This window comes from Pseudorca crassidens, chromosome 13 (assembly GCF_039906515.1).
Source record: "Pseudorca crassidens isolate mPseCra1 chromosome 13, mPseCra1.hap1, whole genome shotgun sequence".
Classification (NCBI taxonomy): domain Eukaryota; kingdom Metazoa; phylum Chordata; class Mammalia; order Artiodactyla; family Delphinidae; genus Pseudorca; species Pseudorca crassidens.
This window is the reverse complement of record NC_090308.1, coordinates 72989630-73017557: the sequence shown is the minus strand read 5'-3', so window position 1 is coordinate 73017557 and position 27928 is coordinate 72989630. Positions and strand designations below refer to the sequence as shown.

Here is a 27928-nt window from a genome sequence, read left to right as displayed (position 1 = left end):
TTTTGCACTTGATACACTGAAAATAGACATAGAAAACCCTTGGTTGAACCAAATAAACCCTGTATATATCAGATTATTAGTCTCGTGTGTGCTTTCTGGGTGCATTTTTGAGGGTAGCATCCATCTTAAGGCATTTGAAAATTAGGACTTTCTCGTGAATGTGGTAAAAATGGAATTTATAACAAGGTCACTAATGGAATGTATTTGCATGATTCATTTATCCTTTTATAGGATATGCATGGCCAGACACAGGGTGTTATCTAGAGCGTTTCTAAAATTACTTCTCTGGGGCTTTTGTCCAGCTTTAAGGAACTTCAAAGAAAAAGTAAGTAAAACGTATTTCTTCTGGGTGACTTTAAAAACAGGTAAATGATTTTTAAATGAAAGAAAGATAATCTCTTGGGGATTGTGTTTATGAGTCTGCACTTTAACAAGTATTTCAGATGGCAGTAACAGAAAAATTAGGGAAAAAATCAAATTTACATGAAGACTTTAAACTTATAAATCTCCAGAAAGATGTTTTATGTATTAGGAAAACATAAGGAACTATTCCATTATATAGTCTATGTTTGAATGGTAACTATAACTGGAAAATAAAACAAACTAAAACCTTGTTTCAATTTTAAGAAGCAATTTGAGCTGGCAACGCCTTCTTCCTTATAATGAAGCCAGTTTCCACCCCCCACCCCTTCCAGTTAGTGAGTTTCAAGGAAAGCCTTGAGCCAAATATATAAAACTTCTACAGGCTACTTAAACATTTTATAATCTCTTAAAGAATTTATAACTCTAAATTTATAATGAACGAAAGATAGCCTGTTGGTGCTTTAACTCTCTAGGTGTAAGACAATTCTCCCTCTGCATTTTAATGTTTTACTTGCAGCTGGACAGTCAGTCATCACCAACACTGACCCTACCTATCATCATTCACATGGAGAAAATGAATTCATGGCCCAAATTATAGGAGAGCCCAGGCAAACTGCTGATTTTCTTTATCAAATTCAGGATCGTATTTTATTTCCTTCTTAGTATGAAAGTTTGGTTGCTTTCCCGTGATACGAAGCTTGAGAGAGGAGGTCACAAAAAAATAAAAAGAAATGAAGGTGACGGTCAAGTTCAAGTTCAACTGTACTTCAAAATGAGTTGGGCGTGTGCCTCAGGCTCTCGGGCATCTGATAAACCCGGAATAAGGAACGTGGGTCCTCCCAGTTCTTCAGCGCTACTGGGAGCAAGTCTCAGTAGGGAACAACCTTGACAGATGAAAGTCACAGGGAGGGAAGGGGCTGCATTTAGCCTCACCTCCACAGCCTAGCGGAACATCAGAGCCCTGGGGCATGTCTTCAAAAATAACTGAAAATAGGATAAGGGCAGATCGAGCTACAAAATGGAGATGGCAGATGGTAGGGGTCTTTTTTGGGGGGGGAGGGCGGTGCTTTCTAGACCCAAAGTCGACCTGCAAATATTCATGATGTCAACTTTGCCATGTGTACTTCTGGGACCCAAGATGTGTGGCACCTACTTTTACCCACGACAAAGAATTTTGGTGCTGTTGGCCCTGGGAGGAGAGTTTAAATACTGTTTGCTATTTGGTCTTTGCCTAAAACTTGGTTGAAACATTTGATATCTGAAAGCGTTGGTTGAAAGGATAGTTAAATATCCATTTCTCCAGCTTTACCTCTGTTTCAAGTTCTATCAGAAGAGAGCAATGTTCCTAGATTACCTTAGCTTCTTGCGGAACCGTCTTCTGAAGGTTAAGATTTAACGTGATGCCCTCGGCTTTTGTAGAGGTGGAATTAAAACCTTGGGTAATTAACTGCCTACTCATTGTCTCCTTTGTAAGAATCCCCATGATAAGTTCCTCCTAGGCTTCAGTCAGGAATTATTTTTCTTCAGATAGATCTTAATACTATTTTTATGGGGCAGAGAGAAATTAAATAAACCAATCTGCTTCTCTTTTGAAACTGGCTTCCAAATTCACTGTGCAGCCACAGTAACAAAGCCATTTTAAACTCCTGTTATAATGGACTAGCTCTCTCTCCTTCTCCCTTTCCACTGTTACTCATACCTGAGATCTATAGATTATCTGTCTCAAAGTTACCTAGAAGGCCTTTGAAAAACACAGGTCCCTGAACCACACCCCAGAGATTCTGATATAGTAGTTCTCAAAAGGGAAATAGTAATGTGCATTTTATTCAAACAGGCCTCATGCCTTAAGATGTAATGCCATTCTCCCTTTGCATCTTATGTTTCATAAAAACTCAGGTTATTATGTACTCCTGAGTTTGAACCATTTCTAAGTGGTTCTGATTGGTCTCTTAGTAATGTTAGAGGATTGTTCTTTATTTTTTCCTAATCAAAACAATATGACTGATTTGAAATATTCATGCACACATATACAGTCTTTTTTTTTTTTTTTTTTTGTCCAAACAGGTAAGAAAGATGATGAGGTAACAGATGACCAGAGGGAAGGAATAAACACACAAAAAGAACTGCTGTGGAAATGTGTAAAACTCGCACAAAAATGAGTTGCTTATCAGTAAATCCAAATTAAGAAAAATACATACATAGAAAACCAAGGAATTCTGCAAAGAAATCTAGCATGTCTTTTGCAGAAAGGGATAAGACTTCAGACCTCTAGTTTTCAGGTACTTAAGGCCAGGATCTCTAATTATTTTAGTTTTTTTTTTTTTTCTTTAAAGCTTTTTCATGCAAATGGTTTTGTTTGGCTTGTAAACTAATTGCAGGGGTTTGATTACCAGATAGTTTCTAGCTTGCCTCTGCAAATGGTTTTTACAAACATGAAAACCAGGGTATAGCTGATTTAGTGAACCCCATTGGTAAAAACCTGAGATATCTATACGACAGCGTATTTTTTTCTAGCACAATTAATGATTCTTCCCAGTTTGAACACAATCTAAACATATAGAAAGTTAGTATATAATTCACTTGGCCAAACAAATCTTTAAAATTTGTTAACTTTTAAACATATTTTCAAAATCAACCAAGGGATTGTGTTAAAGAAATGAAGGATTCTTTATAGCATTGTCAAAAGTATAAAATAGGTAATATAGACTAAATTTATTTTTAAAAATATGTAAATGCAATCTGATATATTCTTTATCAAACTAACCTTTCTATTTTGTAGACTTCACATACCAAAACATCTCACATGTCCGTAGAGAATTACATAAAATCAAACAGCCCTAACTTGTGGTCACAACTTACCAATTGAGTTTGAAAAGGCATACAAAATAAAAAGGTGGCAGTTAAATGGTTTTTAAATCTCTATTTAGACTTTTGAAAAGTATGGTAGATAGGCACAAATATTCAACCTCCTTTGATGATAACTAACAGAAATAACCAAAATGGTAAAAACATACTATAATTATAATTTTTAAAACTCCAGTGGCACTGAAAACTAGGGAAGGTGCCACCTATAGGCCACAGAATTCAAGAAATTTCTGCTTTATATAGTGTAAGTGGAACCAGATGGAATGAAGATATTTAGAAGCAACTCAAAACTCACTTTCCTACGAAAGCAGTATAGCCTCACAAGCAAACAGCAGGCAGACCAGGAGAAGCCCAATTAATTTTCCTATTTTTAAGAGGCAAAGGTCAAGGAGCCCTTAGAGAAGGAAGAATTCCTGTCACTGCTGTAAATCAGCATCAGCTGAGTGAGGAAATGCCCAGGCAAGCCCAGCTATGCCTCAAGGAAAGCCAGCTCCTTGCTGGTTTGTCAATGGATTTTACTGTTGGATGAAGCCATTTCCTAAAACAGAAAGAGCTAAAACTTATAATCAGGGAATATTTAGAAAATAACAACAATGAAAAATGTTCCACATAAAAATGTTGAGAGGCAACCAAACTTACTCTCAGCCAAACTAACTAACACACACTATTTTCATGGTTAAACAAGGAGGAATAAAAAAAAAATTAACTAAATATCCAACTCAATAAATTAGGACTGGAACAAGAAAATAAACTCAGGATATGCAGGAGAAATAAATAGCAGCTAATATTTGAGTTTATTCTTCTAGTTTTTGTATATAGGATTTCAGTTAATCTTCCCTACCACCCAAGAAAATAGATACTAATAACATTATGTTAAAGATGAGGAAACTGAGATGCTCAGAGCCAAATTTTAAAAATGCAGAAGTGGAATAATCAATAAATAAAAATACTTAGTTATTAGTAAAAATAAACACAGAAATAGAAATTATAGATACCCATTATTAGTAATACAAAAGATGATACAATTACAGATACAAAGCTATTCATAAAATTTTAAAGATGTGGTACACATGTACAATAGAATACTACTCAGCCATAAAAAAAGAATGAAATAATGCCATTGGCAGCAACATGGATGGGTGTAGAGATTATCATACTAAGTGACATAAGTCAGAAAGAGAAAGACAAATACATATGATATGACTTATATGTGGAATCTAAAATATGACACAAATGAACTTACCTACAAAACAGAAACAGACTCACAGACATAGAGAACAGACTTGTTGTTGCCAAGGGGGAGAGGGGTCAGGGAGGGATGGATTGGGAGTTTGGGATTAGCAGATGCAAACGATTATGTATAGAATGGATAAATAACAAGGTCCTAATGTAGAGCACAGGGGACTATATTCAATATCCTGTGATAAACCATAATGGAAAAGAATATGACAAAGTATTCATATATATATATGTATAACTGAATCACTTTTACTGTACAGCAGAAATTAACACAACATTGTAAATCAACTATACTTCAATAAAATAAAGTTTTAAAAGATATCTATAAATTTTAAGAGGATATTATGTTTAGAGGGCATAGTCAAGATGGTGGTGTGGGAAGACACCGAGTTAGCGTCTCCCCACAACTAGGGCGCCTGCCGTCCACTGGTGGGGGACCCTGACGTCCAAGGAGACGGAAGGACCCCCAAGTGAACTGGTAGGATGTGGGGAGATAGAGGGGGGAGGTGAAGTGGAGGCCAGACAGGATCAGTTCCCTTGAGGCCAGGGAGATCAGGAGAGGTAGATGGAAAGGGCCCTCTGGGAGAAGCGGGAGAGGAGCAGAGGGTGCTTACCCCACCCACTCGGCCCCAGGATCCTGCTGAGCTTCCAGGCCAGTCACCTGCCTTCAAGGCTCCACCCTCCCCCCCCAGCCACATTGGCCCTAGGGGCAGAGGAAGGAGGTCGAGGGGAGTTCAGTATAGGCAGGCAGGAGGGGCCCTATGGGAGGAGTGGGAGAGGAGGAGATGGTGATTCCTCCACCCACTTGAGCCCTCAATACATAGGCAAATGCTAACAACCATGAAAGGAGAAATCAACAGTAACAAAATAACAGTAGGAGACTTTAACATGCCACTTACAACAATGGACAGATCATCTGAACAGAAAATAAATAAGGAAACACAAGCTTTAAATGACACAATAGACCAGATAGATTTAATTGATATTTATAGGAGTTTCCACCCGAAAGTGGCAGAATACACTTTCTTCTCAAGTGCACATGGAACATTCTCCTCAATAGATCACATCTTGGGTGACAAATCAAGCCTTGGAAAATTTAAGAAAATTGAAATCGCATCAAGCATCTTTTCTGACCACAACACTATGAGATTGGAAATCAATTACAGGAAAAAAACACAAATACATGGAGGCTAAACAGTGCGCTACTAAATAACAAAGAGATCACTGAAGAAATCAAAGAAAAAATTAAAAAATACATAGAAACAATTGACAACAAAAACACGATGACCCAAAACCTATGGGATGCAGCAAAAGCAGTTCTAAGGGGGAAATTTATAGCAATTCAATCTCACCTCAAGAAACAAGAAAAATCTCAAATAAACAATCTAACCCTACATTTAAAACAACTAGAGAAGGAAGAACAAAGAAAACCCAAAGTCAGTAGAAGGAAAGAAATAATAAAAATCACAGCAGAAATAAATGAAATACAAATGAAAAAAACAATAGCAAAGATCAATAAAACTAAAAGCTGGTTCTTTGAGAACATGAACATTGATAAAGCCTTACCCAGACTCATCAAGAAAAAAAAGGAAAGTATGCAAATCAATAAAACAAAATGAAATGAAATGAAATTAGAAATCAGAAATGAAAATTAGAAATGAAATTAGAAATGAAAAAGGAGAAATCACAACTGACACCACAGAAATATAAAGGATTATAAGAGACCTCTACAAACAACTATATGCCAATAAAATGGACAACCACAAAGAAATGGACAAATTCTTGGAAAGGTACAGTTTTCCTAGACTGAACAAGGAAGAATCAGAAACTAATGAAATTGAAAGCATAATTAAAAATCTTCCAACAAACAAAAGTCAAGGACCAGATGGCTTCACAGGTGAATTCTATCAAACATTTAGAGAAGAGCTAACACCCATCCTTCTCAAACTCTTCCAAAAAATTGCAGAGGGAGAAACACTCCCAAATTAATTCTAGGAAGCCATCATCACCCTGATACCAAAACCAGAAAAAGATATCACAAAAAAAGAAAATTATAGGCCAATGTCACTGATGAATATAGATGCAAAAATCCTGAACAAAATACTAGCAAACAGAATCCAACAACACATTAAAAGGATCATACACCATGATCATGTGGGATTTATCCCAGGAATGCAAGGATTCTTCAATATATGCAAATCAATCAATGTGATACACCATATTAACAAATTAAGAAATAAAAACCATATGATCATCTCAATAGATGCAGAAAAAGCTTTTGACAAAACTCAACATCCATTTATGATAAAAACTCTAGAAAATGGGCATAGAGGGAACCTACCTCAACAAAATAAAAGCCATATATGACAAACCCACAGCAAGCATCATACTCAATGGTGAAAAACTGAAAGCATTTCCAGGAACAACACAAGGACATCCAATCTTGCCACTCTTATTGAACATAGCTTTGGAAGTCCCAGCCACAGCAATCAGAGAAGAAAAAGAAAGAAACGGAATACAAATTAGAAAAGAAGAAGTAAAACTGTCACTGTTTGCAGATGACATGATACTATACATAGAGAATCCTAAAGATGCCACCAGAAAACTACTAGAGCTAATCAATGAATTTGGTAATGTTGCAGGATACAAAATTAATGCACAGAAATCTCTGGCATTCTTATACACCAACAACAAAAAATCAGAAAGAGAAATTAAGGAAACAATCCCATTTACCATCTCAACAAAAAGAATAACATACCTAGGAATAAACCTGCCTAAGGAGGCAAAAGACGTGTACTCAGAAAACTATAAAACACTGATGAAAGAAATCAAAGATGACATAAACAGATGGAGAAATATACCATGTTCTTGGATTAGAAGAATCAATATTGTGAAAATGACTGTACTATCCAAAGCAATCTACAGATTCAATGAAATCCCTATCAAACTACCAATGGCATTCTTCACAGAATTAGAACAAAAAAATTTTAGTTTGTTTGGAAACACAAAAAACCCCGAATAGCCAAAGCAATGTTGAGAAAGAAAAACAGAGCTAGAGGAATCAGGCTCCCTGACTTCAAACTATACCACAAAGATACAGTAATCAAGAGAGTATGGTACTGGCACAAAAACAGAAATATAGATGAATGGTACAGGATAGAATGCCCAGAGATAAACCCACACACATATGGTCACCTAATTTTTGACAAGGGAGGCAAGAACATACAATAGAGAAAGAAGAGCCTCTTCAATAAGTGGTGCTGGGAAAACTGGACAGCTACATGTAAAAGAATGAAATTAGAACACTCTCTAACACCATACACAAAAATAAACTCCAAATGGATTAAAGACTTACATGTAAGACCAGACACTATAAAACTCTTAGAAGAAAACATAGGGAAAACACTCTTTGACATAAACCACAGCAAGATCCATGAGGCCTCATTCAGCTCTCAGTGGCTTTATTCCTAAAGTATGAATGGATAATCCACAATCATCAGAATCTGAAAAAAGAGATGTTTCAACAACATGAAAGAGAAAGACCGAGAGACACAAACTGAAAAATTATAGCAGAGGAAAGAGCAGTAGTTTGGAGAACGGGAGAGAAAAAAAATTCTCAAAATCAAGTTCTTCTATAGATTCCCTATAGAAGGTCATGTAAGTGCAAAGTCCTCAACAGTCAATAGATAATGTCTACGTTAATGAATGAGGAATATTATTCAGCAATATGGAGGAAACTTTGAGAAACTGAAACAGAAATGGATAAAAGAGGTTGCCTCTGGGAAAGAAGACTCAGGAAGAGGAGGAATGAAAAAGGAAATGGGCAAATTTTATTAAAAGCCCTAAATTTGTGTCTGTGCCCTTGAGTTAGTTTGATAAAAATGCAATATTTGAAAACCTATTTAAGAAACATTAAACAAGTTAGGAAGTTTTGCAGTACCTTTTTGAAGCTAGAATAACCCTGACATTGATAAAGATGAAGTAATATTTAAATTTCCAGCCAGTACACTTATGAATATAGATGAGGAAATCCTAAATAAAATATAGTATTGCTAAATTGGGACTCAAAATAGTATTTTAAAAATTAATATAGTGTGAGCAAACATGGTTTCTTCTTGAAATGCATGGTTGATTTAATATTTGAGAATATATTAACACAGTGTATCATATAAAGAGGGCAAAAGAGAAAAAAGAGCAGGTCATCTTGCAAGATTACAAAATGGTATTCGATAATATTAAATAACTTTTTTGATAAACAAAAGATCTCTCAGGATAATAGAGCAACTACAATATCACCTAGCTCAGGTTAATCATGTGCCCTTTCATTTCCTTATTCAAAAAATACAATTTTGTGTTAGTTCCCGCCCGCTTGGACCTCCCTCCCATTCTCCCCCAATCCCTCAATCCCACCCATCTAGATCACAGAGCCCCGAGCTGAGCTCCTTGTGCTACACAGCAGGCTCCCCCTAGCTATCTATTTACACATGGTAGTGTATATGTGTCAATCTTAACCTCCCAATTCTTCCCACCCTCCCCTTTCCCCCCACCCCATGTCCACATGTCTGTTCTGTACATCTGTGTCTCTATTCCTGCCCTGCAAATAGGTTCACAACGTTGTAAAGCAAGTATACTCCAATAATAATTTTAAAAAATCCAATGTCTAATTGTTTAAAAATAAATAAATAAATAAAATGTTACATTATGAAAAAAAGATACAATTGAGTATAGTACCATCCTGTGGTGGTGATTTAACAGTGAAGGAAACAGACTAAATCCTTGAACTTGGGGAATTTACCTTCTAGTGAGTAAGGTGGCAAACCATTAAGTAACATAATTGCTGGTTGTGCTAAATTTAAAATAAAATACCTAAAACAGAGAGAGAGGCACTGAGGTTTCTATTTCAGATGAATTGATGAGGGTCTGATTTGCTGAAGCAGGGACACTTGAGGAGTGGGTGTGCCATGTGATTACCTAGGGTACAAACATTTCAGGCAACTGCACAGCACAGGCTCTTTTGGGATGAATGAGGGGAAGAGTGACAGTGAAGAGATTTGAGAGAGATCCCGGTGCCAGATCATGTACGGTCTTAGTACCACACTGAGGGGAACTCCCTGGTGGTCCAGTGGTTAGGACTCGGTGCTCTCACTGCCAGGGCCCGGGTTCAATCCCTGGGTCAGGGAATTAAGATCCCGCTAGCCACGCACTGCACCAAAAACCAAAACCAAAACAAAACACCACATTGAGGACTTGCTGATCAATTACTCCACATTCCAAATGGCAGCACAGCAGCCCTGCCCCTCTTACGAGAGGTCTCTTGATCTCCAAAGAGTTTCTCTTTAAAAAAAAAAAAAGCTAATTAATGCTTTTGCCCATATTTCTGCCTTCTTTCTGTTCCAGGTGTCTCTCTCACTTGTTTCTCCCAAACTATGCCTAATGTCACCTGTCTACTGCTTTAAAGTCACCTGTGCTGTCCCCCCAACTCCCCACTGCCAGCCTGCCCAATCTGCACATAGCTACACTGACCCACACATCACCTCCATTCCCATCACCGTCACCCTCTCCTCTGCATGGGCATCGCTTTGCTGTTAGCTGCAGTGGTCCTGCTTCCCAGGGGCTACATAAACCCTGGTGTCTTAACTGATAATATGTGTAGGTAAGACTTTCGCTACGTGGAAAACCTACAAAAATCAAGAAAAGCTGTTAGGATTCTTTGGGAAGTTCTGCAATGTGGATGATTTAAAAACTTAACATTCATAATCAGTAGGTTTTCTAATGTTGGTAACAAACCATAAAAAAAAAAATTCCATAGCCATAAACAACTACAAAAGACTTAGGTATCAATTCAATGATAACTATGCAGGGTATGTGTATTTACAGTCTGCAACATTTTACTGAGGTGAAATAGAAGGTAGGTGTGAGTAAAGGAAACACAAGTTTTCCTGGATAGAGAAAGCAAAAGCTCAAAAATATTTTTGAATTAGATTGAGTCTAAATGTTATTTGGAAGGAAAATAGGCAACGTAGGGAAATATTCATAAAGAACTTGCTTCAGACTGAGTTTCTCTTTTTCTTTCTTTCTCTCTGAATATATACACATATACACATACATATTCATACACAGATGGTATATATATATATTCTTATATGCTATGCTAATTTCCTAATTAATTAATTAGTAATTTAAACTGTAAAACCAGCCAAAGAGCACATTAATAGATCAGTGCCATTGAATAAAAACCAAGGAGGAGACATGTCTCCTGACTTGTTAGGAGTTATTTCTAACTAAGGATGTGGAAATAGTTAACTGGTAAACCAGAGTATTGGTTGGACTCTCCGGGAAGCAGACACTGAGATGGATCTTTGGAAGCACAGAAGTTTCTTGGAGACTGACACTTGGGAAGGTAAAAGGGAGGAAGCAGGTTGGGCGGGGTGAGCTGTCAGAGCTTGAAGCAGACCTGACCTGATGACGTCCAAAGGGGAGGGATGGAGCTCCATAGCACTGGGGGAGTCCCTCATTGACTGGAAAAAACCAGGCCTTCTACAGCTGCTTGGCCTGGTTACTGGCCAGGGGCCAGCCCAAGAAAACTGTGACCTTGGCTTGAAAGCAGAGGTGGACTCTGGAGGGCCTAACAGCTGGAGGCTGGCAGCTAACCACAGCCCTCACAGCAGAGCATCAAGTTTCCTTTTCAAGGTGGATGCTCATGCTGTGTCTCTGTGTCTGTCACAGCCAATGAAAAGAAAAGGTTACATTTCTACCTCACTCTCCAGGCTGAAATCAATTCCAAAGGATTAAAGAATTAAGTGTGAAATACAAAACAAGAAAAGAAACAATTTTTTTCTAGAGTTGTATAATCTTCAGCTGGGGAAAGGTATAACATAAAAGACAGAAGTAAAAAGGGAAAAATAATAAATGAATTACATAAAACCCACAACCCCGTATATCTTAAAACAACATAAAAACTTAAAGGCAAATGATAAGTTTGACCAAGATAATCGAAACAAAGTTTAAAGATAATGGTCATTTATTTTGCATAAGGAGTTGTTACAACTCAGTGCGAAAAAAAGATAAATACTCCAATAAAAATGGCTAAGAAGATGAATATGCTGTGCAAGTAGAAAGGCAAAGGTGATCAACACTGAAATATGATTATCTCTTATCATAATAAGAGAATGCAAATTAGACTAAGAAGGCACCTTTTTCCTACCAGACTGGCATCATAACACCCAGAGCTGGCAAAGATGGCAAAAATGAAAACTTGTTTTCATTTCATTAAATATCATTTAAACATTGTTTTTTTGGGTGATAACGTACCCAAACTAAAACGTCACTCTTTGTTCATAACAAAATGTGTTTACGGAGAGTCACGCTAATAGCCTGAGTGAGAGCTAATGACCTCTCCTTGACTAAAACATTTTTTAAAATAATAAATAATTATAAAAAGCTAACTTAATAATAAATAGGAGACTTCCCTGGCGGTCCAGTGGTTAAGACTCTGTGCTTACACTGCAGGCGGCCAGGGTTGGATCCCTGGTCCCTAAGATCCTGCATGCCACGTGGTGCAGCTGGAAAAAAAAAACCCACAATAATAAATAATACTCATTTGAAAAATAAATAAACTTGAAGTTTAGAGTATATGTTTGGACAATGAGGGAGATCCTAGTGACCTAAAAAAAAAAGATCGGGCTTCCCTGGTGGCTCAGTGGTTGAGAGTCCGCCTGCCGATGCAGGGGACACGGGTTCGTGCTCCGGTCCGGGAAGGTCCCACATGTCGCGGAGCGGCTGGGCCTGCGAGCCATGGCCGCTGAGCCTGCGCGTCCGGAGCCTGCGCTCCGCAACGGGAGAGGCCACAACAGTGAGAGGCCCCTGTACCGCAAAAAAAAAAAAAAAAAAATCAACTGATCCTAAGAGGCTTTATATAAGTGATAGAAAATAGTCGTTCTCATTGCAACCTCGAAGGACCAAAAAGAATCTGTGGAAATCAGTTGAGGAAAAAGAAAAAAAGGAAAAACAATACATATGTATAGAGAATATATATATATATATATATATATATATATATACACACATATATATGTATATATAATACTTCATTAGGAAGAACTGGGGCTGACATAAAAGGAAATGCAATGGAAGAGGCAGTGTGGTGAATTGGAAAGGACACTGGGGTGGGCGTCTGGCCCCCATTCTAGGACTAGGAAATTTCCTGGGAAAATCTCTGCAGCCCAGTTAGTTCCCTCAGCTGTCGCTGCCTAATGTCCCCTTGGCCGCTCTTCTCTGCTTTTGTTCTTCCCACCACTCACCCTTCATTCTGCTGTTAAAAGGTTTCTCTGACTTCACCAAAGAAGAAACTTCCTCAGAATCTGGCTTCTTTGTAGCTACATCCTCTTGCCACAGAGAACTACTTCAAGTTTCCTCAATGCACCAGAAACTGTCTTTCATGACCTTGCTCATGCTATTTGCTGTCTGGAATTTCCACATTAGCAATCTATTAAATTGCTACTTATCTTTCAAAGTGCAGGTCAAGCATCCCCTCTGATTAAGAAGCTTCCTAGATTATCCACTATGAGTTTGCACTGGACAGTGCCTCATCTATGTATTTAATTTACCCACATTCTGTTACATGCATTCAATCAAATGAGAAAGTTGAGATAATGCAAGTAAGTGAACCACCAGCCATTCTGTCTACAGGTATAATCCCCACAGCGACAGTGACAGGGAAGACTTGAATCTGCTCTCCTTTGTTGGTCTGCTCCTATGTGTCTATCCTAGGAAGGGCAACCTGCATTGCTTATGAAACTTTTAAAACAGGCTTATTTCATAAAACCTAGTGGTTGATGCAAGCCAACTGCTTCATCTGATACCCAACTGAAAAAAAAAAACAACAATCTTTTCTAAATGCTTGAAGAAAAGCAGGCTGGTTTAGAGTCATTGAGAAATAGTATGGAAGCCTCCAGGCTGATAGCTTCTTTTGGGATTTTCAAGGATAATTTTGACTACGTTAAATGTTTTGCCTTAAATGTTTACTTTATATTCTAACCCCGTATAAAATGTGACTTTTCTTTACCCATCTTGTAATTTTGTTTTCTCATACTCCAAGATTTTATTTATATGGTTATAAGCTCATTGAGGAATATGTCTAGAATATACCAGGTGTTCAATAAATGTTTGTAAAATGAACAAACTGTGTGGCTCATGAGCTCAAGGATCGGCCCTCTGCTTGAAAACAGCTACCAAATCTGACTAGTGACTACATCAAGATGTGAAGTGATGCCACCAAGCAAGTTCTTTAGAAAGCTCAGAGATAACAGAAGCTTTCAAAAGACATGACCCCATAATTGACATGATGTCAAATGTTTAGGTCCCGGTAAAAATATTTAGAGTATGTGATGGTTTGGGTCCTCCTTAAGCCAATCAGACCAAACATTCCCCTATTTTTTCTGGATTTAGACAGAGTTTACATATAATATATTTGCTTGGTTCTGTAAGCTGCTTATAGATGATGACAATGATCTTTCAAAGTATTTAACCCATCATTTAATGAAAAGTTTATTTGCAACTGTACTGACAGCTCTGTATATATAGCAGGATGAGTTTTTGGAATTTTCCAAAAAAAGAAATGAAAATTTTATTTATTTTCTACTTGTTTTGTATGTGTAATGGCAAGTCCAACTGGGATTTATGACTATGTATATCTATGATGAAGCACCTTTAAAATGTACACATATGCTACATACAAAGGTGTGTGTTCTTTTATGCTAGAAAAAAAAAAATGATCAAGAAATTAGGTTATAAAAAACAATCTAATTCACAAAGAAATGTTAGATGAACCTTGTTTCTGGAAAAGTAACAGTTACCTCTTACGGTTATTGTAAGAGACTAGTTAACCAATATTTGTGTATATTATTACTTCTTAATAATTACTTAGAGCATTGAGTAGCATAAGTGATCAAATATTGAATATTTTATTAACATTATTAGCATTTTACAATAAAAACAATTCTCTGCTTGACACATATGGAGAGGACTCAAAGTTTGAGCCTTTTTTTTTTTGACTCATGTCAATAAAAGTTATTTGCTTTTTGTCTGACAAGACTTAGAGGTGTCCACACAACATTTGAGACGTTAAATGCCAAATTACATATTAGCCTTTATGATGTTTCTCTTAATGTAGAAGAAAGACATGTCTTCCAAAAGTCCTGTTTATTTGTTCCATTTAAACTTCATTAAAACACTCATGCCTCATTATATCACCATTTATTCAAAATTGAGGCAGGTAATATCACGAACACCAGGTTGAAGTAAAGCTAGCAACCATGTACCTTTTCTAGGATGTCAAATGTGTATTGTAAATAGCCAGCAGAAAAGTCAGATGCAAAAGAGGATGTTGAACTGTGGGAGAGGCACATTTCACAATGGACAAAATGGAACTGAAAGTAAGGTTGAGGGTGGTTCTTGTCGAGGGACACTCGTCCAGAGTGAGGGATTCACTTTCTTAGTCCCACAAGAGTGACTCCTGTACCCAGAATGTAAATGCTGGCATTCCTCATGTTCCTCCTTGGCCTGCTCTGCCCCGTTACATGCTCTCCCAGGTCATTAAGGCCCCGAGTGATTCCGGTTGTTCAAAGAATTACTTGTAAAGTTAGGAATAGCTTTAAAGCTATTCCTTATTCTTGGAACAGTTGCAATGGTGTCTGGTGCCCCGTTCTATAATTAAGGAACACCACTTCTGTGAACCTTCCCAGCACTAGACAAACATGTTTTTTCTGTCCCCAAGGCATCTGCTAAATCTCTTACTGAACAAAAGAAAATCACTCATTGAATTTAAGGCCACTCCAATACTACATTTGTATGGTGCAAGTTCTACTCATAGCTTATCTAAAGATCCTTGAACCTTATGGCTGTGAGAACAAGAAGGATGTTGTAACAAAAATGGGGGTGGGAGTGGAAGATGGTCATTTAAAGTAGATATGGTGGGGGGGAGCTGGTGTCCACAGCTATGACATGGCACTCACAGTTCTTTCTATTTTTTAAAAGTTTCTCCCTTAAGGAGAAAAATACCATTTTTAATCACCAAACAAACTAAGGCAAAAAATTATTCTAATTATACAGATAGTTTAATGTACTATCATTTTTCTTGAGTTGTGTGAATTATTCAATACCTCCTAAAACATCATGATGTGCTATTACAACAAGGCCAGGACAGAGTGTGTTGTGTGTGTGTGTGTGTGCATGTGTGCACGCACACATTTGTGTAGGGGTAGCATTCTGATAGAGGGGGAAGGCAGAAAACATGCTTCCCAGAACCCCTAAAACTATTAATTTAATGACAACTCTATTTCTCTCCCTCCTTTGGATATTGGCCCAATAAGCAAGATATTAATTGAAGGAAGAAAATGTCCAGTTTTTTTTCTCTAAAGCATCTGGTCCTAACTGCTACTCACAGTAAAGAATAATTCCTGTTTCTTCTCTTGCTCACACACTAATAAAAAATAATTCTCCAATGACTAGCTTATTTATCTTTGTACCAATCCAATCATAGTAGCACATTGTTTATGTTTACAAAAACTGGACAAAATTAAAAACAGCTATTTAAAGGCAATGAAAAGCATCCCAAAGCAGACAGAACCAGGGGATAAGTTCACTCTTAAGAAACTGCTATTGTGACAGGTAAGAATTGGGTGTGGCCTTTTTTCTCAAAGGTGCTCCTCATGGAAAGCTGCAACCTTACTAGCTCAACGTGGCAGGAGGCAAAGTTCAAAGACTTCATAGATAGAACAAAGAAAGCATGAACTATAAAAGAAATATTTGATAAACTGGAGTCATTAGCACATGAAAAGATGCACATTATTATTCATCAGGAAAATAAAAGTTAAAACACAAGGCAATGAAAGACTTGCAATGCCAAATGTTACCAAGGATTTGGACCCACTGGAACAAAGTGGGTCACTGGAAGCACAGAGCTCGGGGGTGGGATGGAGGGACATTGATGACCAAGGCTCACATGAGAGTTTTGGGGATGAGACATCTGTATCTTGACTGTGATGGTGGTTACCTGGTTACCTTTGTCAAGGCTCATTGGACCACACACTTAAAATGGGTGCAGGTTATTGTACATAAGTTGTACCTCAATGGAGTTTCTTTTTAAAACAGTGAGGAGGTGGGAAACATAAAACTCAGATCGATTTTGAATACATATAAAAATGGACCAACAGAGCCTCCTAAACCTCCCAATGAATATTTTATACAATCCCTCGAGCTGGGATCTAGAGCCCAGGGGATAACCTGCAGCGTTACATCCATAAACGCAGCTCTGCCTGGCACCCTGCTTGGGTCTTGTCTGGCAAAATTCAGGTGACAATTCTGTCTTCTGCTGGCCAGGTGAGTGTGCTCTTTAGTCTGTCCCCTCATGTGTGGAAGATTTAGACTTAGGGTTGAGTATAAGAATCCTGATTTTGGCCTCAGACCTAAGCTAATTTCCCCAGCCCAGCTTTACCAGTTTAAAAGATAAATGTATAATGCTGGTGCCTAAGTGAAGCCTGAGTCCATTTAAACTGTTTAAAAGTCCTGAGTGTGATGGTTAATTCTGTGTATTAACTTGACCGGACCATGATATTTGGTTAAACACTATTCAGGGTGTGTCCATGAGTGTATTTCTGGATGAGATTAGCATTTGAATCCACAGAGAGTAAAGTAGATTGCCTTCCCCAATGTGGGTGGACATCACCAATCTATTAACATCCAGACTAGAACGGAAGGCTGAATAAGAAGAATTCGCTCTCTCTCTCTGCCTGACTGTCTTTGAGCAGTGACACTGGTCTTCTCCTGCCTTTGGATTTGGACTTGAACTGGAACTAAACCATTGGCTGTCCTGGCTCTTGAGTTTGCCTGCTGATCTGGGAGGATCTTCTCAGTCTCCATAACTGCATGAGTTAATTCCTTATAGTAAATTTCCATACGTACATATATATGTATACAATATGCATATGCGTTATCTCTATATCTTTATACAAATGTACATCTTCTAGATATTCATATATATGTATATATAAAATTGTTTCTGTTTCTTTGGAGAATGCTAATATGTGGACCAGGCCCTCTGGAGAGGTCTGGAGAGCCTATTAGCGTATGACACATTACACCAATTGAAAATCAGTGGCTAGAATGTTCTGAGGCCTCCATCCACAAGGAATTTTCATATTATGCATTTGATATTCTTTGGTACAAACACTGAGAAAATAGAACCTTGAATAATATGAACAGAAAGCTCTAAAAGCAAAAGAATGAGCAACCTTCATTCATCTGCATGTTAGACCTGGTCTATTCCTTGGAAATAAGCCATAAACTTAGGATAATTTTAATTCAGAAATGTAAGTATTTTGGACAGGGCAGATTTGCCTTTAGCAGAGTCAGTAAAAAGAATTTCAGGGTCACAATTTTAGGCTCTACAATACACTGATAAACTGGCTGATGTTTTCTGTTTCCTGTACCCCCATCTCTATCCACCTACTTCACACACACTGTGAGGGAAAATTCCCAGTCTCAGATAAGTTTGTATATTGTTCCCTTTCTCCCTTTATGAGTGGCTTTATCCTGAAATAGGCTCTAGGAAAGAAGTAAGAGTCATAACAAAATACATCATAAAATAGTCCACACAAAAGAATCAGCATTAGTTGTGAGGCATACGTATATTTAGCTCAAAATATGTAAAATAAACAAGGAAGCCTTTGTATTCGTCTAATCTGTTCTAAAAACGCCTTACCATACATAAAAAGTTACATAACTCTAAATTAGACATATATTTCAAATTTTCCAAGAACCTTGGGTAATACATTCTTTTATAATATTTAAATGATGTACAAACTTTATTAAGAATTGTAAGCAATTTCTCTATTATTCAATATGCCCTTTCTACTGGGCAATAGGAACAATAGCCTTTCTGATGGCTGACAGTCAACTGTAAGGGACCATGTGTTTTAAGATGCGGGGCCTCTGAAGGACCCTCTCAGGCTTGAAGCCTCATCTGTTAACATTCATGGAACTGCATAATAGCTCCTTCTAAAGTCCCTTCTTGGTGGCCAAGGTGACTGTTTTTATTGGTAAATTCAGAAATAGTAATAAAATAGAAGATTTGAAAATCCTCAAAGAGAACTAGAGTGAACAGTCTGCCCAATTCAACCGCTGTTTGCAAATATTTATTTTTTCATCTCTAAACCTCCGAGTGTGTTTGATTTGAAGCATTAAAACAGCAATTGCTCTGACCCACAGAAAATGTTTATGCTGAGTAAACCACCTCCTAAGCCGAAGCTTAAACACTGAGTATGGATGTCTTCACACAGCAGGCCCCTTGTGAAGCATCTGGAAGTTTGGTTTTCAATTGACTTAATTGTCATGTCACTTCAGAAAACTTCCTAGGACCTTGAGAAATGCAGGCCTTATGTTTTAAGGGGTGGGTCCTCATGAAACAAAGAGTATGAATTGTGTTTCCCTAGGATGAAATATGAAGTGTTTGCTCTTTTTTGATCTAATTTTAAAAGGGGATATAGATACGGCTGGGTATGCCTTGTCTCTTCAGATGCAAAAGGCAAGGTAAACAGTTGTACTGTTCTCTCTACTTCAACTTATTTCCCACAACTATAGTTTTCATTTTTTGAGAAAGCCTATTTTACTCTGGTCATCATATCCTCCTCAATGAATTAAAGAATAAGAATACATTTCCATTGATGCATTAGAACCAACTGAATCTACACACTAGTTTTAATTGATTTTAAAAATACAGCTTTTATATCATCAGCATTCATAGTAACTAGCTGAACTAAAGAGCTGGGGTGACTTCAGAATATTTCTTCTCTCAACTTCAAAATTTATGACTTGATTTTCTACCACCTCTGCAACATTGTCTGAATTCTGTTAGTGTTCACCTTTGTGATGACAGGTATTTTTCACAGGAAGAGACTGAAACTGGATCAGGTGACCAAGTGATTAAAACATGATCAACTCTGTCAGCTGTGTACCAGCCAGCTAGCAAGTTAGCAGGGACACATTTGGAAGATCAGGTCTAAGGACTCAAATAGCTATTACGAGGCATAACAGAATTAACAGCATCAAAGGAAGATATTCAACTATCTTTATAGAACCAGGTTGTGGGTTGGAATGCTGTTCTTCCTGTAAGTCTTATGGCTGTCATCTCTCATCCTCTTGCCTTCATCTGAACTGTTAGCTGCCCTGTAACACCTCCCTTAACCACCCCAGCTAAGTATGTCTTGCCCTAACTCTGTTATTCTCAATCATGGCACTTTTTTTTTGTTTATTTGTTTGTTTCATATCAGTATTACAATCAGTAATACTAAATGCATCTTGGTTTACACTTTGGCCATCTGTGTTCCCAACTACATTGCAAACTCTGTTAGGAGAGAAACACTTTTATTCAGTAGAGTAGATATTCTGATGGTAGTACCTGGCTCATACAGGCATACAGTGAACATTTGTCGATAAATTATTTTAAAAAAATTATGAATGTGTACATCTTCTTCAAAAAAATTGAAAGGATATACAACAATCTCTACTTTTTGTGGAATTTTAATTGATTTTCATTTTTACCTTTATCCATGTCTGTATTTTTTTCAGATTTTCTATACGAAGATATATCTATCATAACAACATTTTCAAAGACTGTAGAAAGTAATAGAAAAAAACAAATATAAATACTTCCCTAAAATACAATTTATCTCTCCAAAAGAAGAGCAGAATTTAAATAACTTATGGTATTTTGAAAGCATTTTTTTTTTTTTTTTTTTTTTGCGGTACGCGGGCCTCTCACTATTGTGGCCTCTCCCGCTGCGGAGCACAGGCTCCAGATGCGCAGGCTCAGCGGCCATGGCTCACGGGCCCAGCCGCTCCGCGGCACGTGGGATCTTCCCGGACCAGGGCACGAACCCGTGTACCCTGCATCGGCAGGCGGACTCCCAACCACTGCACCACCAGGGAAGCCCGAAAGCATTTTTTTATATTCAGTGAGCATAAAGTATATATTTGCTGACTAGATGAATAACTCTATTATTTTGCTTGAACAAATGTCATTCTGCACATTTTATTGCCCTTTCTGACTCCTAGAAACAAGAGAATTATTCCCCAATGTTCCATACTTATAGAAAAGGACAATTGTCTTAAGATAAAATGACAGCTATTTCAGCAGGGACAAAGATGAACCTGGCTTCACGTTTTCAGCTTCCTATTCTTGGAATGAGGACAGTTTGGGGATGCATTGAAATGAGGTGATCAAAAGTAAGACTCTCATTACATTAACATTTTATACTTAGGAAAAGTTACAGGTAACTAAGTTGCATCACAAGCAGTAAAAACCAACTGACACTAAGAACTGGATGGAAATGGGTTCAATCTTCAACATTTAAGAATACAGATAGGGCTTCCCTGGTGGCACAGTGGTTGAGAGTCCACCTGCCGATGCAGGGGACATGGGTTCGTGCCCTGGTCCGGGAAGATCCCACATGCCGCGGAGCGGCTAGGCCTGTGAGCCATGGCCGCTGAGCCTGTGCGTCGGGAGCCTGTGCAAAAAAAATACAGATAGTGATTAGAAAGGGTTCATAAAGATGAATAAATAGCGCTTATTAAAGGAATAAAAACAGGTACATGGACTAATAAACAAAAACAAAAATTCTGATTCTTTGAGGAACAGAGATGTATACGTTTTTATTGATAGTTTCATGACCATTTCTTGGAAGAGGAAGGATTATTTTGAAGAAAACAATAATCCACTGATTGTTTACTTTATCAAAACTTAGATAAGAAGGAGTATTAGTTGCAGAGAATTCAGTCAGATATAAGGAAAACATCTTTTTCCTTATATTTACCATTCTTGACAGTTATTTTTCAAGGTTTTTTCAGGAGGAATTTCCTGATGTAGGATGAGTCAACACTGAAAGGAGATGCATGCAAAGTCATGGTGCTGTAGACCTTGGAATTCATTGACAATTTGAAAGTTGATTACTAAAGCACAGAAGCTAATACTCTGCTGATGTTGTGGCCAAGAAAATCGACACGGTGGATACTTCCAGCTATAATATTCTATTATATCCTGCCAACATGGGCGAAGGCTAAGAACTTAGAAGAATCGAGGACAAATTGCAACTAAATTCCCACCCAACCACTTTCTTGCACCCATATACCCTGCCCAGGACCATCTGTCATTTTCCTTCAAATCATTTGTCTGACTCTCAAATAATCAGTTAAGTTCTGATTATTTGAATGCTAATATCCATGAAAGATCAAGTAAATGTGGTTTTAATATTGATTTGGCAAACCGTGTACCAAGAAAAGTAGATAGGGTTCTCCCAAAAATTAATCACGGATTATTGGGTGACAAAGAGTACAGTGCCGCACTTGCTTTAGTTGAGTCAGACAAAGCACAAATGTTTGACGTTTTAAATCTACAGTGATACAGAGCCCAGAGATATATGCAAGAAATCTTACCCAGTTGGTGGTCCTTGTTTTACTACTACCGTTGTCAGGGCAAACACTGATGATTTCACGCACTCTGCAAAAGGCCATAAATTTAATGTTAAGCAAATATACACTGAACAGAGAAAATTATTTCAGGTCAATGAGACCAATGAGCATGTTGTCATTCTGATATGTTTCAATCACCAATATTGCCGTTCAGATCTCTTTCAGTTGTGGATTGGTTTCATACCGCATATCCTATTTCAGACCAAATGACATCTTAAGTCAAGCTAGAAATGTTTAAACATTTTAGGACAGGTGTTTTCCCACAAGACTTGCATCAAGAAATTATAGGTCCTAAAAAACCAAAGAAACAAAATCCATCTGTGAAGTGTCTATGCAGTTGATATACTTTATGGCAAAGAGCGAGTGTTTTCTCATTAGGTCATTATGGTTTTGATTGGTCAACCATATGGTCAAGTTTCTTTACAGTCTAAGCCAGCTCTTACAAGATACTGCATATTTCCAAAGTAAGTATATACCTGCTATTTCATGGAGGTCTGGCTTTCCTATAAAATGAACCAATGGTAATTCTTCAGTCTTTCATGATGAAAACAGTGCTGAGAACCTTTATTTACAAGAGAGGAAAGAAAAGACATAGAAAGCCATCAAAGTTTGTAAACCAACCATTCTTATATGATGAGTTCTACTCGGCATCCACTGAGAGAAACTCATACTAAAGACTATTATCAACAAAACAAAACAAAACAAGCTCTCTTTCAGGACTGAGATGGAGTTTCCCTTCATGCCAGATGTATGAGGAATGTATTCTCTACCAAGAGAAAAACAAACTCAGGAATTCCCAAGTCGTTATCATTATCTAATTCTACACGGATTTCAATCCATCCTAAAAAGGATGTATTCTTAATAACTTTAAAGATTCAGTCAGATTTATTCCTACTTGGTCTGCAGTAGCCAAACCCTGTCTTTTAAACTTCTAAAATAGGGTCCGATAAATATTTTTCAACATCCCTAACTGCAGAATTTCATTTTCTAATGCTAGAGTGTTCTCATTTTAGGATTTCTGATTACTCTGTCTTCACTGATACAAATTCAAAAGGAAAACTTATTGTTTCTCTAAAGTCTCTGACTGAAGAAGAAATGTCAGTAAATGAGTATTTGCATCTAATGTCACCAAATTATCAAAGACCAACCCATGTAGCTTTAGATAATGCCCTTATCTTTCACTTACATATCACTACATGCAAAATATATCAAGACATAGTTGATCAAAATATTGACAAATATTTACTTTACTGAGAAAAAACAGAATAAATACTCTTTGAGTAGAACATTGGCTAAAAAACATCTATATTGGAATAGGTCCAGGTTTGGGAAGAAATTAATGTATCAGAGAGTATCTGTATTTACTTAGGTACAGACTTTCATGGGGAGAAATTTGAGAAAATCTAAGCGCTTTTGTTTCTTATCAAGACTTACATATTTTGACATCAGTTCTCATGGGCCCTCCTCAACGTACACAGAAAGGCAAACAGTTCTGGGGCCCTTGTATCACTTCGTAGTTACTCAATGAGATTAGACCTTATTGTTCTCTACTCAAAGACTCCATGAAAACCAAAAAGGAGATTAAACTATTTCATAGATAAAGAACTGGAATGACAGAAAATGTCTACGTATGACCAATGTTACACCCTTAGAGCTTTTTACAGCAGTAAGATTTAATGACATCCTTCCACCGTCCCCCACCAAAGTGTTAGGTTTCCTACCTTCTCAATTCGCTTTGTATAATGGTAAATTCCCACCATTCAATACAAAATGCTGTAGCTCCAACTCTTTTTCTCTAGTTCCAAACTTTAGTTGGGTCCTATTAGTAATTTATATATGTGTATGTACTGACACCAAACTATGATTTTCCTTTACTCCTCAGCAAATGACTTCTCTTCCACTGTCGTAATTCCTTTTTCTCCCTTCTAGTGTGAGTGAGAAGGCTCTGGCATCAGACCCTAGGCCAGTTTTCCATGTCCCTGGATGGATTCTGAAAATCCTGAACGTTAGGGGAGGCACAGTTCTGATATGGTTCTAAACATCAGAAAAAGTTGTTAACTAACCAGAGTACAGACAGGCCACAGGAACCACCTATATATTCACACATACATTCAATCAATTATTATTGAAGCCCTCTGGAACAAAAGGACTTGACAATCGGGATTTGGGCCCCAGTTTTACCTCTTACTAATTCATGAGCAAGTTCATGAACATGAGCAAGTCACCTCTGTCCATCCTTCCATTTTTTTGCTGTGGCAAAGACATGCGTTCCGCCTGAGACCTCACAAACATCCAGCATACCCAGGCCCCTGTAATGTTGTTAGCTTAAAAGAAGACCATGTTCCAGAAAGTATTTGGAAAATATTAGGTGCAGTACCAGTGAATGCGGGATTGCTTTGCACAAATCACTGTTCTAGATGCTACAGTGGGTATAAGGAATCCCTACCCCATAAGGGAGATAATGCATGTATTCAAGGGTGATGCACAGCAATTAGCACTACAATGGTACCAACCAGGGGGACAGTGCCAGAATATACCAGGAAAATATCAGCCCTAAATGAAAAATCATAGCAACGTATTATAAATCACGGAAGGTCTTGATTTTCAGGGCAACCTGCTCTTTTATACAGTGTACATTGTCACTCCCATATTATAGTGGCTAAATTCAAAGTTTCGGATGAAGGGTAAACAATTAGCATTTGCAGCTAACGCATGCTAGTCAGTGGTCCAATTCAGTAGCGTCACATCTTTGTATAGCAATGCCTATTTGTTCAATTATTATGATTTTTTTTAAGGAAGATATATTGTATTCAACTTTTTCTCTCAACATTTTATTATGAAAAATTTTAAACGTACAGCAAAATCAAAAGAATTTTATAGTGAACACTTGTATACCCGTCACTTATATTCTACCCTTAACATTTTTTTAAAATAAATTTATTTATTTATTTGTTTGTTTGTGTATTTAGTTATTTACTTCTGGCTGTGTTGGGTCTTCCTTGCTGTGCATGGGCTTTCCCTAGTTGTGGCAAGAGGGGGCTACTCTTCATTGCGGTGCACGTGCCTCTCATTGCGGTGGCTTCTCTTGTTGTGGAGCACGGGCTCTAGGCGCGTGGGCTTCAGTAGTTGTGGCTGGCGGGCTCTAGAGCGCAGGCTCAGCAGTCGTGGCGCACGGGCTTAGATGCTCCGCGGCATGTGGGATCTTCCCGGAACAGGGCTCGAACCCGTGTCCCCTGCATTGGCAGGCAGATTCTCAACCACCGTGCCACCAGGGAAGTCCCCTATCCTTAACATTTTATCATACTTTTTAATCGCATATTTACCCATCTGTCCATCCTTCTATCTATCTATCCACCAATCCATAATATTCAAATTCTGTTATATTTGAAGAGATTTGAGCTATATATTCTGTTTTGATTTTAGGTGAGTTTTATTTTTCCTTTATGTAGTAGTAGATAATTCTTAGGAATGAATTATAACTGATTTATAATGTTCTGCAAACATTTGGATTTCAGATGCAAATAAATCTATTTGTCTTCTCTGTCTCTAGTTCCAAAAGATCAGTCATGGATATTCAGAAAACAACAATTTCCTAAACAACCAAATGGTGTTGGACATGATCCTTACCCATTAAGTGGAATCCACCAGACCATCAACTGGGAAACTGTGGCAAGGCTTGTGCCTGGATTAACACCCAAAGAGGTAAATAACAGTCTTCCAGGTATCTACTGAAACGAAATCAGAAAAAGTGATCAATTTAAAGGAATAACTGTTATACTAAGAAGAAATATTTGAGTTTTACATATTCATATGCATATATAAATACTGAATATGCATATGATGCAAGTTGGATAAATATAATCTATGTAAATTATATATTAACCCACCTGGTATGTTTATTATTATGATTATTGTGATATTTAATTGTGTTTTAACTTATTGTTTCATAACAAGTGGTAAAGATTATTTTTTTAGTGTAGAGAACCTAATATTAAGAATTATAGATCTCACTTTTAATAAAGTTGAAAAAAAGATATTATTGAGTGAGTCAAATTTTTCAAATTATAGCTTAGACACTTATGAAATTAAGTATCTTAAAATTAAGACATCAGACTATATGTTCAATTGATAAGTGAAGAAGAAGAAGTCTTGGAGAGTATTATCAAAGACTACCTTGTACTAAAGGGTGGGGTAAGTATTTGGATTTTACCATTTATAGTAGTATTTTTAACACACAAAAATATTTGAGCATGTTATTTGGCTTCTAATACCTTTAATTCTTCAACAAGTTTTCAGGAATGCATTATGTGTAGGAGAAAACTGATAGAAAAGTGCTGTGGAAATTGGCAGGAGAAAGAAATTTCTAGATGGAAGGATAATTGCTTAGTTTCAAAGAGAACTAGAATCTGAACTTATAAAGATGAGAAGGACATTCTAGAACTTGATCAAAAGCCGGGGCTTATGCGAGGAATGGGCAATCACTGTTCCTGACTAGAGAAGGTGACGCCTTCTGAAAGGCAGTGGAAGATCATAGTTGGGAAATTAGAAATCGTTGCAAAATATTAAGCAAGATATCAAACACTCAACCTATCTTTTTGTAACCATTGTTCTCAATTTTCCCTACCTGTTTTCTTTTTCCACAGCTAAAGACACTTGACCATCAAATGTATGCTCTGCACTCCACTCTCAATCTTGAGATACAACTCTTAATCTGAGCAGGAAGAATTTAGGGAACTCAAGTCCAAAACGCTGAGGCTGACAACAAGTTATAGTTGCTGTTCAGGCATAAACACTTGCTATTTGTAAACTAGTCAAAAATGTACATTTTAATTTGGGGATTCTGATTTGGTCCCTGCTAAGTGGGTCTCAATTATGGTAACACGGACTTGTCTTATTTCCTGGCCAGCCATGTTTTGAATTACTTGCCTATTACAACTTGACTAGTGTTCCAAACCATTTTGGAATAGAGTCATATTTTCCCTTTTGTCCAGCCCAGTGGTTAAAGATCTTTCCATGTGAATCAACTTATTTCCAGTACTAGCTGCCTTTTTGTACCCAAGGATCTCTAACTATCACCAGACTCTTAGTTTCCCATCGCTTTCCTCTGTCCACTTATTAGACCCCCAATTGAGCTCACTTGCTTGGTCAGTGTGACTATTGCTTGCCCCTGGGGGGAAAATGTTCTTCCTGTTGATCTGGTCTTTTTCCTCGTGATCACACAATTAACTGACTCCTATACTAGGTCCTACCGTCCTAACCTTTTACTAAGGTCATTCCCAGCCAGGAACTGACAGATGATACATTTCTTTTCCCCTCATTCTGACTTTTTGAATTTTGTAAAATATAACCAACACACTGTACCTTTTCTCAAGGCTTCTTCATGAACCCCTTGCCATTTGTGGTATAGGCACTAATATAACCATTACCTTAAAAAAAGAAGTAGTTGAGACATGCAAGCAGTTGTATATGATTCCTCAGTAAAGAATCAGAAACTTAGGTATTCGGGACACCGCCACTGATGGCACCTTGCTTCTATCAGTGCCAGGAGGGTCACTGCACTTGAGTTTCTGGGGCCAGTCCATACTTACCATGCAGAGGTGGACAATAATTGATCACATGAGTTTTATAAGTATGTGATCACACAGCAGGGAGTGAGGGTGGATCCGTTGCTCAACCAAATTCCTGAACCTGCACTATCTGAAGAACTGATAGTAGCGCTAAGGGAGTGGCAAGGAAGAAAAATACACTGCCTACTTCCACACATATCCAAGAACAGTGGTTGACAACCCTGGTGAAGGTCAGGAACAGCTGGGAAGCTTTTAAAAACAAGAGAACCCCAGGCTCCACCCCTGGGGTGGAGGGGGAATTCTGATAAGAAGCCAATGTTGGAATCCACTGCTGTAGGGTCAAATGGGGGAGCAGGCAAAGATTTATGGAA

At 37.6% G+C, this 27928-nt stretch overlaps 2 long non-coding RNA genes across 3 annotated transcripts in view; one reads left to right on the top strand and one right to left on the bottom strand.

Annotated features, from left to right (window-relative positions):
* Positions 1-27928, bottom strand: part of LOC137205062 (uncharacterized) — a 46103-nt gene that overhangs the window by 10683 nt on the left and 7492 nt on the right. Inside the window, exons 2-4 of one of the 2 annotated variants that reach the window (XR_010933985.1) lie at positions 25618-25718; positions 22467-22552; positions 21955-22018 (exon numbers count right to left, since the gene is read on the bottom strand). This is a non-coding gene — a long non-coding RNA (uncharacterized lncRNA). Of the gene's footprint in view, positions 1-21862; positions 22019-22466; positions 22553-25617; positions 25719-27928 lie in introns of those variants that run through there. The other variant, XR_010933984.1, reaches the window with a different exon arrangement.
* LOC137205063 (uncharacterized) lies at positions 254-26725 on the top strand. Its single transcript, XR_010933986.1, has 3 exons — positions 254-325; positions 25541-25692; positions 26634-26725. It is a non-coding gene; the product is annotated as an uncharacterized lncRNA (long non-coding RNA).